This window comes from Hetaerina americana, unplaced genomic scaffold, assembly GCF_022747635.1.
Source record: "Hetaerina americana unplaced genomic scaffold, ioHetAmer1.1.p SCAF_7, whole genome shotgun sequence".
Lineage (NCBI taxonomy): Eukaryota > Metazoa > Arthropoda > Insecta > Odonata > Calopterygidae > Hetaerina > Hetaerina americana.
The window spans coordinates 70,848,274-70,862,946 of NW_027287316.1; positions in this window are offsets into that span (position 1 = coordinate 70,848,274).

Here is a 14,673-nt window from a genome sequence, read left to right on the forward strand (position 1 = left end):
TATTTTTGTGAAACTAAAAAATGCATTGGAGTGCCGATATAAAACATTATCGAACTGTGAGTTCCCTTGTTAAATAACAATTGAAAAATGCCACCCTACTCAAGCCATGTCACTAACCTTCACCTTTTGAAAAACCCTCTCCCTCTTACGTCACCGTTTTCCATTGGTGATTTATAGGGAATTAAATCGAATAATATTTCAATTTGAATAGCAAATGACATGCAATTGTAAGGCTCGAGCAAGTGTCGTCGTTTTGGAAGTCTTTTCCCGGAGGTTGAGGGTTCTGCCAAGTTAAAAAATGTGGGAGGGGAGGCTATGAATAGAGGGAAAACTATGAACTTCTAATATGAAAGGCTATGAAGTGACGTCATCTTTCCCGCAACCCTCATGTCACCTGGTACCACCCCGATTCAAATCCCTCCAGAACAGGGCGAAGTCATTTATAGACGACCTATAACTCCGGTTGCTATCGTTCGACTATGCCCTCTAAATTCCCATTATCCTGGCATTTTAAAATGTATTTTTGGTGCATAGCACAACCTATAGTAAGCTGAATCCCGTTCCAGCATCAAGAAAATGAATAAGACCTGAGAATTCTCTTTATATTAAGGTTTTGCAGAAGAATTATATTAGGACTGTTACTTGGATGCAATTGAGCATAATTATCGTAAGGACATTTTGAGAAGAGTCGCATCAACAAAGGTTGAACTTAAAAAGGGAAGAAAACTTTGCTTGAACTCACTGTTGAGTATGTAAAGAAAAAATAGATGAAAACTTTCATGTGGAGAGTTATAGGCCCGGCAACTTGGTGCATGAGGGAAGAGGATTAAGACAGATGGGAGCTTGATGAGATATTAGTATGGGCATGAAAAATATAAGGTTAAGAGAGAGATCGAGAGACAGGCGAAGTAATGTTCGACTGGATGTTGAAAGAGAGGGAGTTGGCAGGGGAAATTTGAATAAGACAAAACTAATGAAGATAATGAAGGGCTAAAGGTGTTTTGGTATATTTCGTAGGAGGTTGTTCGATTGGTTATATTTTTTTATATGACAAAAAGGAAAGCGGCTATAAAACAACTCAATGTACCGTAATGAGGCTAAAATAGAAAAAAATATAGATTTCATCAAAATAAAATTAAGGACATATTTTCAGGCAAACAACAATACGTCTGCCACATCCAGATGTCTTCGGCTTTTATTTAATGCCAATGCGACCCGTTTTCTAAATTAAAATCTTTTGTAAATCGTAACCGAAAATTAGATAATACATTTTTGGTCGACGAAAATGCGAAATATTCATAGAGTGATGGAGTATAATGTCTACCAACGAAAGATTCGTCACCATATTTTTTATGATGCAGGCTATCTGCTTAAATGTAAAAATTCACATAGTATCGATGGCTAACCGAGCAGTTGGGAATTTTTATTGAAAAGGCCCCTAGATTAATACATTAATAATGTTCATTCAAAGTTAAATCCAACAGCTCAGATTAGAAGAAGGTGTTGGAGCACCGGAAGTATCATCCAATAGTGAGACCTTCAGTTTACCTTCTGTTTTAAATTACTTTCATCCATCTCTATTTTATTCCGGAAGAGATAAACGTTTCTTGGCCTCCAACTGTACTGGAGATTGATTGGCTGAGTTAGGAATATGCTTTCCCGTGACGTCAGAAGAATGCGTGATTTGCCTACTATTACTTCCTTTCTGCGCGCAATTCACCTGGTATAATTTAAAATGAGTAAGTTTTTCACTGGAAAATTGTCTCATTAGTGGAAACTGCGAACACTTCGCAACGCCCATAGACAAGGCCCGCGGAGTTAGATTTCCGTGCCTCACAATGAAAGTTACAGAATTTTCGAATTTTTTCACACCTGGGACTTATTGAAGAATGTGAAGGGTACTTTCAGGCACTTTGATAGCGTATTTTAAGCGTATCAATGTGCGAAACATGGTAAACTACGAGCACTATATAACAACATAAGTTATGGGGAAGATTTTCGCGAAAATCGAGACTTTACCAAAATAATTTGCAAAGCCCAGATTACGCATCAACGGAAGAGCTTACTTCCCGGATCTACTTCTTTCTTCTACCGCAAGTGACGATGACCAACTGAAGGCCGTCCAGTCCTTAGCCGACCCGTAGAGTCCGTCAGTCCTGCCTGCTTAAGTGTTCAGTGGAGTTTAGTTGTCTTGTGCTCGCAAGATAAGCTTTCGGAGTTAAGCGGAATGTATTGCGAATCTAAAGCAAACACAAAGAACATGTTGAAATGACAACACTTCATATGTAACAGATACAAAAAAATAATATCCAAACCTAGTCTCTAGTCATGCTTCACCCACCTTTACTTTTGAGAGTACTTCCCTGAACCTCACCATGATAAGCTAGAGAACCAATGGTTATAGGTCATTCCTGAACATGTTGTTGGTTGCTTAGGCTTTTATGCATCTTATGCCATGAGATTCCTGATAAACATCAGTCCAACTCCCTTCTATACTACTAAATTACTTTTTTTGGTGGTGAACTTCATTGATTGCGATATCAAACTTCGGAATGTGGGTATTGGAGATTCATTTTTCATATATTGACACATTGAGGGTGTTAGTGTTTGTACAGATAATACAAGTAACAAGAATGATATATGCTCCTCAATAACTGCCATGGTTGTATATTTGTCTTCAAAATTGAAATCCACACCATACAAAATTAATGTGAATGATTTCGGGAACTTTCTTGACTGTTTCCATCGAATTATGATCTATTTTTCTGGCACTGTTGAAAGAATTAACTTTGAGACTCCCGGGAAACTTATCTCTCTGTAAAGGTTTACTCATACGCTTTCCATCACACGTCATGAGATCAATGCGGAATAGGCTTCGGTGCAAATTTAGAAAGGCGGTGTATGTGACTGGGCTTTGATAGGTAAGAGAGATTCGCTCGTTACAAAAGAAACTTTTTAGCTATGAGGAGAAGAAAACAAATTTCACTGCCAAAAATGTGACAAAGTGAGTTGTCAAGAAAAATTGAAAAAGAAGTGGCCTTTTAAACTCAAAAAGAGTAAAAATACGTGCGCATTACGACAAGGAAAGGCTGAAAATATAGCTTTCAAAATGTCATTGATTACTTATTAGATGATATGAAAATCAAGTTATCATACAAAATGATCATATTACATCTTTAGCTGCAAATCAATTAATAATTTACTATTTTTCTTTGAAATTAAATTTAAAAAATACTTCTATGACTGCATGTACATTCTGTAATCATTTGTTGATAACATTAAAGAAAACTCAAAAGTAGATCATGACGAATTCAAAGTACAGTAATTCAAATATATTTTTATAGGAAAAAAATTAGTTGGACTAAAGTGGAATTTATAGTCATAATATTTCAAAGAACAAGGATTATAATATTCTATAAATACATTATTCCTTTCTTTTTTATCATTCCTAAATTAATTAAAAATGCCGTTCCTCGCTGATATTGTGGCAAGATATTAAAAAATAACATTTTTCTGATGCTTGTGAGTCACAAAAATAGCTCCGTCGAAACAATTATTAAAATATCTGGTCCATTTTGTATGCAAACCTGATTACGTTCTTTGTATAAAAAATGTCATATACATATATTTTTCCTTGCATACACACACTGGAGATTTAACGAGCTACCATATAAGAATGTTACTACCATATATGTTATACCATATATACCACATATATACCATATATACCATATACCACCATATATACCATATATGTTACTACCATATAAGAATGTTACCAGTTAAGAATGACTACTGTTTGTTATATCATGCCATTGCCACCCGGCTTATCGCCTAACAGCAATGTATCCCAAATAATAATAATATAAACTCTTCTAGGGGGAATACCAATTAAATGTCAACATTCTTCCCAAAACTCCGAGGAGTATATACGAAAGTACAATAAAATATACACAGTGAATAAAATTTATACGAATACATTATTATGATTACATAGTTCTTTCGCAACTTAGGATGCGACCGACCAAGAAAGATAATCGATAACACTAGGCGCAGAAAATTGTAATCAAGTAATTGTTTTCAGATAGTTTAAACCTTTTCTTTTATGCACGAAGGGAGAACCAAAAAGACTTTGCATTTCCACAGGAAAGAATTTATGACTATTGACTAATTTCGCTACACTTTAGTATCATCCGGGCCCAATTCAGGAGCAGATCTCAGATCTGGAGCAGATCTCTCAGATTTTTCTTTCGTATGAAAAAGTGAAGGAATATGGAATTGAAATAGTTCAGCGTGTGAAATTATTATATACCTGCGGAAATGGATCCATTATAAGTGCCACTGAGTCATTAGAAGAATAAATACTTGAAAGTGATCAGAGAAGTTGAAAAAGCATAACCAAAGTCTCGTTTCTTATGTAGATGGAATACGGGAAAATTAATATAGCAATCGGTACCTGATAACTTCCTAAAAATATTAAAGTTCGCCAGTCCTGGGAGATAATAGGAAAAAAACACGTGTCTATTTATGTATATATAAGCACGAATAATCACGCCACAAATTAAATGCGAAGGCTGGTTTTATAGATACCAAGGACTGCGGGAGATGCCGTGAGAATTAATGTTACTGAGTCATCCGCTGATGTGCATTGAAATACAGGGATTTCACGGTTTACAAATCATTCGGGCAAGACGATTTATTTCGTACTAACCTAAAGCGTACATATCACTACGGCTTGAAAAATGGAGAGTGCAAAGAGAAGGGAGGGGGGGGTATCCTTTTCCTTTGTCGCTTGAGGTTTTCCAGGAAGATCAAGTTCCCGAAAAATCTTACAGCTCTTGCGATGAGCTGAAGGTTTGAAGAACTACCCGAATTCAAACCCCGCCTCACTGGCCAGTAACTGAATGATCTACCCACTTGGCTACCATGCCACGATATATTTTAGAGAGTGGAAACAGTTTCCTGGAATGAGGGTTGGTCATGTTTATCTCTTACACACGTACACAATGCATGAACCGATTGAAACAGGACTTTTTTCAGCCAAATAGGCATTTCAATACGTTTAACTAACGATGAACTTGTTTGAGATGGTAAAATTGTGGAGGACGAATTCAGCAGCCATCAGTGAGTCATGAATGTGGGAAAATTACACGCAAACACTTAAAATACAATTGTCTTACAGCTTATCTAGCATTCTCTATATTTAGCGAATTATTCCGCTATGGAATTCAGGTCATCCTGAGGATGATTCATGTATTTTTCTGATAAAAACTCTAAAGCCGACCCAACATATTTTCCTCTGGCATTGATAATATTTTGCTGGCAAATGTAATTTCAGCTGAGAAAACCGGTTCGACGAGTAGCACTCGTAGTGACGTCGCGTTCCTAAGAAGAGAGGGAAATCTGAAGGCACGAGACGTAACCATTTGGGTGTGAAAAATGAACACGAATAAGACGAAATATTCTTTACACAAAAATTCCTAGGTAGAATCGTGGAAATTCGGCGTAGAGGTGGTCCCCGAATGCTTCTGAGTTGCTTATACTTGAGCAATAAAAATATCTCCTAACTATTGCATCAGGGATAAAGGGAACCGACTAATAAAAGTGAGGAAATGCGAAACGGAAAATAATAAAATTCTATAAGCGTTTAAAGCGAACGTTAATATTTAGAAAGCGAATTAGGAAAAACTAAAAATCCCCCGAGTTGAATTTCCTCGTTGAGAAATGTATCTTGAGGAAAGCAGACACCCAGCAAGGACGGAATATTTCCAAAGAGCACGTCTTTGGGAATATTTTTGACTTTAGTAAATTTCAAATTAATAATTAATTAGACACGCGAAACAAATTTTGAATGTGTGCTGTCTCCCTAGCTTACTTCTACGCGGGTGACCTGAAAAGTTCTCGGTCCAACGATGGAAATGACAATGTGTGTACAGAGTGCGTCAGGGTCTACAATTTACTGCAATTAGTTTAAAATGCTTTTTAACTTTCTATAAGGTTATGAAATACCTTTGCTTACGTATATTAATGCCCACGACCCATCTATAGAGTTTTTTTAAATCCAATGCATACACCTCATACCAATAAATCCTGCACGAGTCATAAGCTCGTATTAGCAAAAAATCACAATTCATCCGTCTTGCCAATGTTGCCCCATTTATTTCACGCCTTCTCTGACTTCACCCCGTGCTTGAACCAAGAATCGCGATTCTCAGTGTGGTAGCCAATGTTCTCCAACATTTTTCTTCCACACGACTCCAATATAGATACACGAGCGACCATTGCCGCGGGGAGGAGGAAGGGCAGTACATGGCGGCGGTCAGCCGGCAAGTGATCATCGGAGACGGCAATCCGCAATTAGAGGGCACAGAAAGTAAAACCCACGCTTCCACGATGCCAAGTAGGCGGCAAAGCCGACAGTGACCTACCTACCTTTCTTCCCCCCCTCGACCCCGCACTGTCTCACGTAAGGTGGGAACCCGGTCATGCAGGTTTCTTTCAAGGCAGTGGAACGACAGCGCTCTGGGGAAAACTCACCAAGGGCAACTCCCTCGGGGGCACAGAACTCACGGGGGGGAGGGGGATGGTGGGAGAGAAGGAGGGAAAAAGGCGGGGAGCGGAAGTCGGGAGAATAATGTTGCACATGCACGTCGGACTGGTGGGGACCTTTGGAACGCATTTGTTTTCGCTCCTTTTTGTGTTTATTGAACGGGGACACCGCGGCAAAAGGACCCAGAGGATTGACCGAATTCGACTAATGGGCTTCAAGTATAATGGTGCTCATTTTCACTTTTTTCTTCAAAAAGTAGTATATTGAAGCGCAATGGTCTTATTGATTGGATAACTTTTCTAAAAATGGGTGCAGTGTAAAATGACACTTACTCGTACACTTATATTTATTAAATATAATAATGTATTATAGTATAACTATATGTATTAATTTATTACTAAAAATTAAATATATTACTATAAATGCGATATATTAAATAATACTTATGTTTAAATAATAAGGTAGCCGGTGGTATCGGTTGGCTCATTGAGAGTACTATATTTGTAGTACTATATGAGAAGATTAGGAGCTAAATCAAAGAAATTATTAAACGGAGAGGCAACAAAACTGGCAACAACTAATAAATTGTGGCTTTTAATGATTAAATTCCAATTTTGAAAATTTTTTTCCGCTGAATTTTATTTTTACGCTACCCAGATTTTGCCTTCACAAAGTCATCTTCAGTCGAACCACATTTTATTTCACATTAATTACTCGTTTATATAATTTTTCCAAAATGGGAGATTTCGTAGGCGTGTTTATTGGGGATTTAAGGAGCGGGGTCGAGGGTGGGGAGATAAAGGAAGGTCTCAGGGACGAGGGGGTGGGAAAGGGTTAGCCATCGCGTAGGGGTAGAGAAATATCCTCATGGACCTAAAGAACCAGTGCATTCTAACAAGTTAAGTGCAATAAAGCATACGTCATTTTAAAATCAGGTTTGGGGAAGTTAGTTTGAAATTTAGCTGAATTGGGCCAAATGAAGAGTAATATTACGTAGTTCGAACCAGGATGGCGACGTCAAACTAGATTATTTCCTTTCATTGAGAAATTTCTAGAATGTTCGGCTTCCATGTTTTCACACAAACTCTCCGAGTTCTAAATCCAAGCTAGGCATTATGACTGTCCTCATGCTGTCTCTCATTGGAGGATAAGAATTTTAGAGCTTGCATATCATGGCATTTTTTTAAACCGAGTATAATCAAGTACTAATTTAGCTGAAATTTGTGGTTAGATCATTTATTACTAAAAATAACTTTAATAAGTCGATTAAAAACAAAAATCTAATAGTTAAAAAATCACACAAGAAATCCTCGAAAAAAATTACTTAACGTAACGACGACTGTATGTAAAAATATGATTGGAGATGGACGCCGTGAATTTGGGAACTATAAGAATATCAACACCCACATTACTCTTGTATCAGTAAATGATAGCATATGTGTACTCTTGTTGCGGAATAATGTGGCCGAAAAATAATTCCCGATAAAATCTTAAACTAAAATGGCAAAATAAAATTAACCGGAATGCAGGGGACGCATTTGAACTAACACTCATTGATATTTATCAGAACTCTATCCAACCGAATTGCCAAACGCAACCCGTGCGCACATAATAGGCAGGAGTCCACGGTAGTTACCTACTTCACTCTGGCTCACTTAATGGTAACTCAGAGCTCCGCTTCAATTACTCCATATTTTTCAATAATTGCTATTGGTTGATATACATCGAGGAAACGAGCTTTTAACATGCTTGGATTGAAGCTAATATTTACCTCAAATGTTATCACGATAAGAGGCAAAACTTGGCGAAAATTTTGTTTAGGCGGATTTTAATAGTATCCAAAATTCCTTATAACTCAACTTTGGCTTATATTGCGTTAATTCTCTACGTCTGCATTAAAATTCATATAGTCTTACATTAAATAGAGTATTATATCAATCGTTTTTTGGTATTATATCTACGATTTACCTTACGACCCTTTTCGTCTTCCACCGCCAAAAACGTCAGGATAATCCTTTCAATAATTTAAATAAAAATTGAAATAAAAATTCTAGGACAAGCAGCGGCTGGATTTCCAAGTCCCAAAAGTGTTTATGGGAAATTGAGTAACGATTTGATGCTCTTCCGGTTCGAACTACTGTTGAAGTCAACGAAAAGAACATGAAAATTCAAGGGACCGCAAACAGCCAGATGTAAAGAAAAAGCTTTCCTAATTCAAACTCAACCACTGATTTTCACTTCGAGCCGAAGGCCACGAAATACGAAATTTGGAAACAAAACATCCTTTTTCATCCGACACGATCTGCTCGTAAAAGTTACGAAAATCAAGGCCGCGGGCACGTTATTCGGAGAATGCGAAGCTCCCAGCGAGAATGAATCACGCCATGCTTAGCATACTCGTCTGGACTATTGATGGGCGGAATTTAAAATAGTAGCGGTATTTTTTCTCGCTAATATTTAAAATCAACAGAAATGAGGACCCGATATTAGCGAAAAACACCGCTATAACGGTATTTTGTGAGTTCGATCATGGTTTATGTGTCTGCACGCATACGTATGGTACACACTCGTGTGTTTATCCACAAATTATGTATATAATGGAAAGGAGAAGATGAATTTCCTTTACCGTAGGGCCAAAAAAGGAAGACATCATCGATATACTGGACACAGGAGAGAGGTTTTAAAATTTGGAATTCGCGGAAGGTACGCTCAAGATGGCCCATGAAAAGACGAGAATGATGGGGCCAATCTTGTACCCATCGCAGTGCCTTCTGTCTGAAGGTAGGAGGAGGTTATTGAATACGAAGGCGTTTTTCATGAGCACAAATTCTGTCAGACGAGGGATTCTGTGTGGAGCGCTGGGAGAGTTAATGGCCTCAATATTTGAGGTATTTCTCGTGGGGAATGAAGTTGTAGTGGGTGGTGGCGTCAAAAGCTGCCATAAGGATATTGGTGTCAGGGGGAATATGGATTCAGTTCAACCGGCTTAGAAAAGTACATGCCTTACATGTCTCTAATAAAATAGGGGCAGGATTCGGTTCTGAAGATGGTGATTCATGGAGACAAAGTTTCCTTCAGTTAATGAATCGCTGCCAAAGACGAAATGGAATCCAGGATTATTGAGTTGTGAATTTGCGGCAGAATACAGAAATGTGGGGGTCTTAATGTTCTGGCGGGAAAGAAAGGATATATTATAGGGTAAAAAGCCTTCGTCAAAAACAGAAAGTTTACAGAGGTGACCTATTTCTTCTTGGGTGCCCATCGGATGTTAATGATCGGGTTAAATAATTTGACTCCTTTGACTTCTTTCGTTAAGACGCAGCTGATTCGTACGGCGGGGTTCTCTTCACAAAATCCTCATACCCTGAGCATTCTAACCCCTACCAAATTACCCTCCTATCCATAACGGCGCAGGTGAAATCGGCTGTCGGTCGCCTCCCTTAATAACTATGTTTCGCAAATTAGAGAATGACAGATACAGTCATTCTATTGCTTTTAAATCCGTAACAAGGTATCTTGTCGTAAAATACGTTCCTATACTTACGTTCCTAATAAACTAAGGGAAGCCGTTGTTTTATAACGCTTCATTTTGTAGAGCTTAGAAAAATATTATCAGAACAATATTGTGCTAGGAGCCTGACGGTTAGGACTGCTGAGCGTTTAATGAATTCGATTTGCAATAAACGCTTCCTTTTTGAGGAATATTTGTTATTGTCACGAGTGAACAGGAATTCTAGGAAGTGAAATCAATTTTAATCGGGGATCGGGATGGTGCGGTGGCTAACGTATAGGCTTCCCACCAAGAAGGCCCGGGTTCAAACCCTGCAGACAACATTTTTCAGAGGTATCCCGATCCTTACTTGAGTTGCTTTGCGGAGAGTACTCTTGAGTTAGTACGACATCCGTCCGTCGGATGGGACGTTAAGCTGCGGACCCCTTGGCGCCTTTCGACAAAAGTAGGCTAATGCCGACACCGGGCTTCTCTCCACCCTTCCTTTCCCATCCATCCCTAATGGCGCAAATGACCTTAGCTGTCGGTCGTCTCCCCCTAAAAAACTGCGGGAGATGCCGCAGCAGTACTTTTGACGGAGTCATCCGCTAATATGCATTACAATGCAACAGTTCTGAGTGTAGAAAACCTTGACCAAAAATTTCGGAGCGTACGTAAGAGGACGCCTCGATAGCTTAACTGGCTGGACATCCCGGTCAGGGTGAATGATTTTTCAACTCAGAAATTGTTGCATTGAGTCCTTTCGTATTTGTTGCTCCTGTCTCGCCATATTTGAAGCTTCTTAGTCAAACCAACGCGCGGTTTGCATACCAATGAATGCATTTCAATCTGACGATTAAATGCAACGACAAATCTTGGAATGTTTTATGATTGTGCCAGTTGCATCATGTTCCAGGAATATTAAAGGATTAATCAACAATGTCGCATCCTGCCTCGCATTAAGTGGTACTTACCTCATACGAATAGTTTTAAAGGAAATGATTTTCTGAGGCCCGAGGACATTTTTAGACATCAGCTTCCCCGTAGAATTGGATCACTCACCAGAGAGCGGACATGAATAAGGTCTTCAAGTCGAGTAGCAAGCAGTTCATCAGCTTGCCTCTAAAGAATAATGCAGCGCACGAGACGTAATCGTGAGAAAACCTCCAGCTAAGAGCAAAATAAAAAAATAATTACCCGCAAAGTCCTTAGATTAGTTGATGGAGAAAGAAAAAAACGTGTGAAACTTTTAACAATGGAAAAACACCTTGTGGCGGCCGAAGCTATTTCGCGGTACTTGAACAGGGTCACCGTTGGAAGATCTGCATCAGCAAACCGTGTCAATTATGAATTTAAAAATACGTTATCGGTGGAATTGATTTTATTTAGTAGCTTACGTTTCTTCCTTTGATAAGACCCGCGGTAAATTTAATCCTTTGAGTCCCAACACTGCTGTGAACGACGCTGAACCATTTTCCCTACATTACCACTATCGCTCTGGCCAACTCTTTTCTCGATGTTTTTAGGCTTAACTTTGTGGAAATCCAGTATCAATGAAGTAAAAGAAAACAAATTTTTTCCCAACAATTTTTATTAGGTACGACTAGTTTCGGCGCATCGGCGTCATCATCAGGTAATGACGCCGATGACGACATCAACTGATGATGACGCCGAAGTGTCAATACAATTTGTACCTAATAAATATTGATGGAAATAAAAATTGTTTCTTTTACTCCAATGGCATATTTTTATACTTTACTCTTTCCTGTACTTAATTATATGTTCTTTTATTTGGCAACACATTATTACACAAAATAATGTTTACATGCATTTTTCAAAAATTTCGAATCTATCTTTAAAACAAAATGGCAATTTTTGCACGAAACTACGCAGTTTCTCCTTGCACTCAAAAGGTTAATCAAGTAACACTTATTGAATAAATGAAAAACTCCAATAGCCGTAAACAGTTTCCGGCTGTTTACTGCCATTGAAGTTTTTCATTTATTCAATACTACTAGCCGTAAGAGCTCAATTCAATCAATAAGTGGCACTTAATCGAAAACTGTTTTACAGCCTCACTCCAAAATGCTGAAACATCCAATCGGCCGTAGATGAACGGAAATCTATAATCTTTTATTCACATCTGGTCCTGTTAATCGAAGGTTGCATATTTTTGGCAAATTTTATTTCTCCACATCCACCTAGAATGCCTCAAAAGGAGAGTTATATAAGGTGAATTACTAAGAATATAAACCTCTTAAAAAACCATATTCACACAAAAGCAAATGAACATCGAGGAGAGAGACCTATTAGACTACGGGCTCAATTGCGGAAATGCTTCAGCGCTTGTCTCTCACGCCACTTCCTGCAACATCTTCTCGGAAGTGAACGGGATTGTGTTCAGACCGGTCCGAGCTGACCTCTTGCCTTCGGAAACCTTGCGGCCACTCTGCGTGTAAACACGGAGAGGTCTTTTCATCACGCAACAGTTAAGGCCTGCCGAAGAGAGAGTGAGGGTCTGCACGGCTGCGGGGAACTTTAGCGGGATTTTTGATTTACGAATCCGCCGCGAGTAAGAGCGTTTGGCAGCGGCTAAGAAAAAAGTTAGTTGGCTCATTTATCCCCCCAAAAAATGCGATTCCAAAGTATTCCACGGATATGCTGGTTCAAAAAATAACCGAGGGAAGTAGTGAGTTCTGCAACTACTTTGGTATCACGATCTTCATTCTAGGGTGATAATTTAACTTAACTTTAAAACCTCTTACCGATGTATAAGAGAGAAAAACAGTCCAGTGGTAGCCCAGTTGGAACAGCTTCTGAGTACTCAACGGAAGGCCTAGGTTTGATTCCTGGGGGCACCTCAGGGATCCTTCAGCTTCAACCAAATTGCGTGATTTTTCAGGTATCAGATCTCCAATGAAACCATAGGTGGCATTGGGAAAATAACTGCCCTCCTCCCCACTCTGATGTGTAATTTACACATCAGAGTGGGGAGTTGGGCTTAGTACTAGATAAGTTCTATCCTCAACTGTCAAACTGACCTTCGGGCCGATTACTGTGGTTGGCTTGGTTTAACGGAAGTCTAGGAGAACTTGGAAGCTAGGGATATTTATGACAGCGTATTACCTATTGGATACAGCGATTACCATTCATCAAAGAGGGCCGTAAATGATATTTGAATATTTCACAATCAATGCTCATATCTTATTAGCATGGCATTCTTTGGCGAAGCGGGACTGCAATGCGAAGTCGCAACTTGGAATCGATACATCTCATTATCGAGCAGGTCCACTCCATTGCCATACTTAAAGGAGGCCAATATATCATATGTCTACATTGAGTCTATAAAAAGGATTTCTAGCATGATTTGAGCTCACCTAATGCTCCGAAGTCATCTCAAACTTCTTTCCGCAGAAAACGAAATTAGACTCTGCCATGCAACACGAGGATTGATGGCAATTCAACGGCACGCGAGCCTCCTAAGGTCCGCGCCAAGAAAATTTCTTGGCACACTTCATAGCCAGGGAGATAACCCCATTCTCAGAAAGGTCCCATATGAATCGTGACGTTGAAAATTCATATGGTTTCACCCACAACCATTTAAAAACACTGACCGCAAGTTTACCACGCGATGAAAATCCTTTAAAATTCATGCCCACGTGTCTTTGTCAGAATAGATTAGCTGCAATTATAAATTTCAGGGTTCAATTTGCATATGCCAGAAAATATCGGGAAATCCATGGAAATTATGATTTTCAAAATTAGCATTGTTCATGCATTCCTTAGACCCGCGCCGGAATTCAGAATGATATATATTTTTCTTTGAGTGAAAAGCGGAAGAGAGTTTTCAATTCAGTTACACAATCCTAAACCATTAGTCTAATGCTAAGCATACTGAACAGAAGTACGGGGCGAAAAGGGGACTCAAGTAATTTCCAGCCAAGTCAAGTGGGGTACTAAGAATTTTCCTGAGTGCGACGCATTTCGGCCGGTCAGTAGCTTCACGACTTACTTCTAAGAGAATCTTCCATTCGGCATACAGGTAGTAGTAACAAGTTATACAATTTTAATTCAAAGCCAAAGAGAAACGTTATCCTTCGCTGGTCAGGCCTTATTTAGAACATGCTGAAAGTATATGGGATCCTCAAGAAATTGGATTGATTGCCGAATTGGATCGCGTGCAGCGTAGAGCAGCTATAGTTGTCAAACTTTGTTATGATAAACTTAGTAGCGTATCCAAAATATTACAGCAGCTAAGCTGGAAATCACTCACGGAGCGAAATTACAGATTAAATCTCTGCCATAAATTAGAAGGAAGTATTTTTAGCAGTGATGTTGAAAATTTATTATTAAGATTTATGTCATTTTTTCCACCAACGATAAGTGATCATAATACCATTGTCCTACCTGCTTTAGGGTCATATTTAGGTCAAAATTAGTCTGGTGTGTATTCACCCCCTGCCACACACCCTAGCTTTGGCTTGGAAGGTACTAAAATAAATGAATAAATAAATTCCCGCCAACACTTCTCTGGGTTTAACTCGAAGGAACAAGGCCCATCGATTTCAGGATGCGAAAAAATAGATCCAATCATTTTCTACATAACGTTCTACAAAACGACGAGTCTAATTCA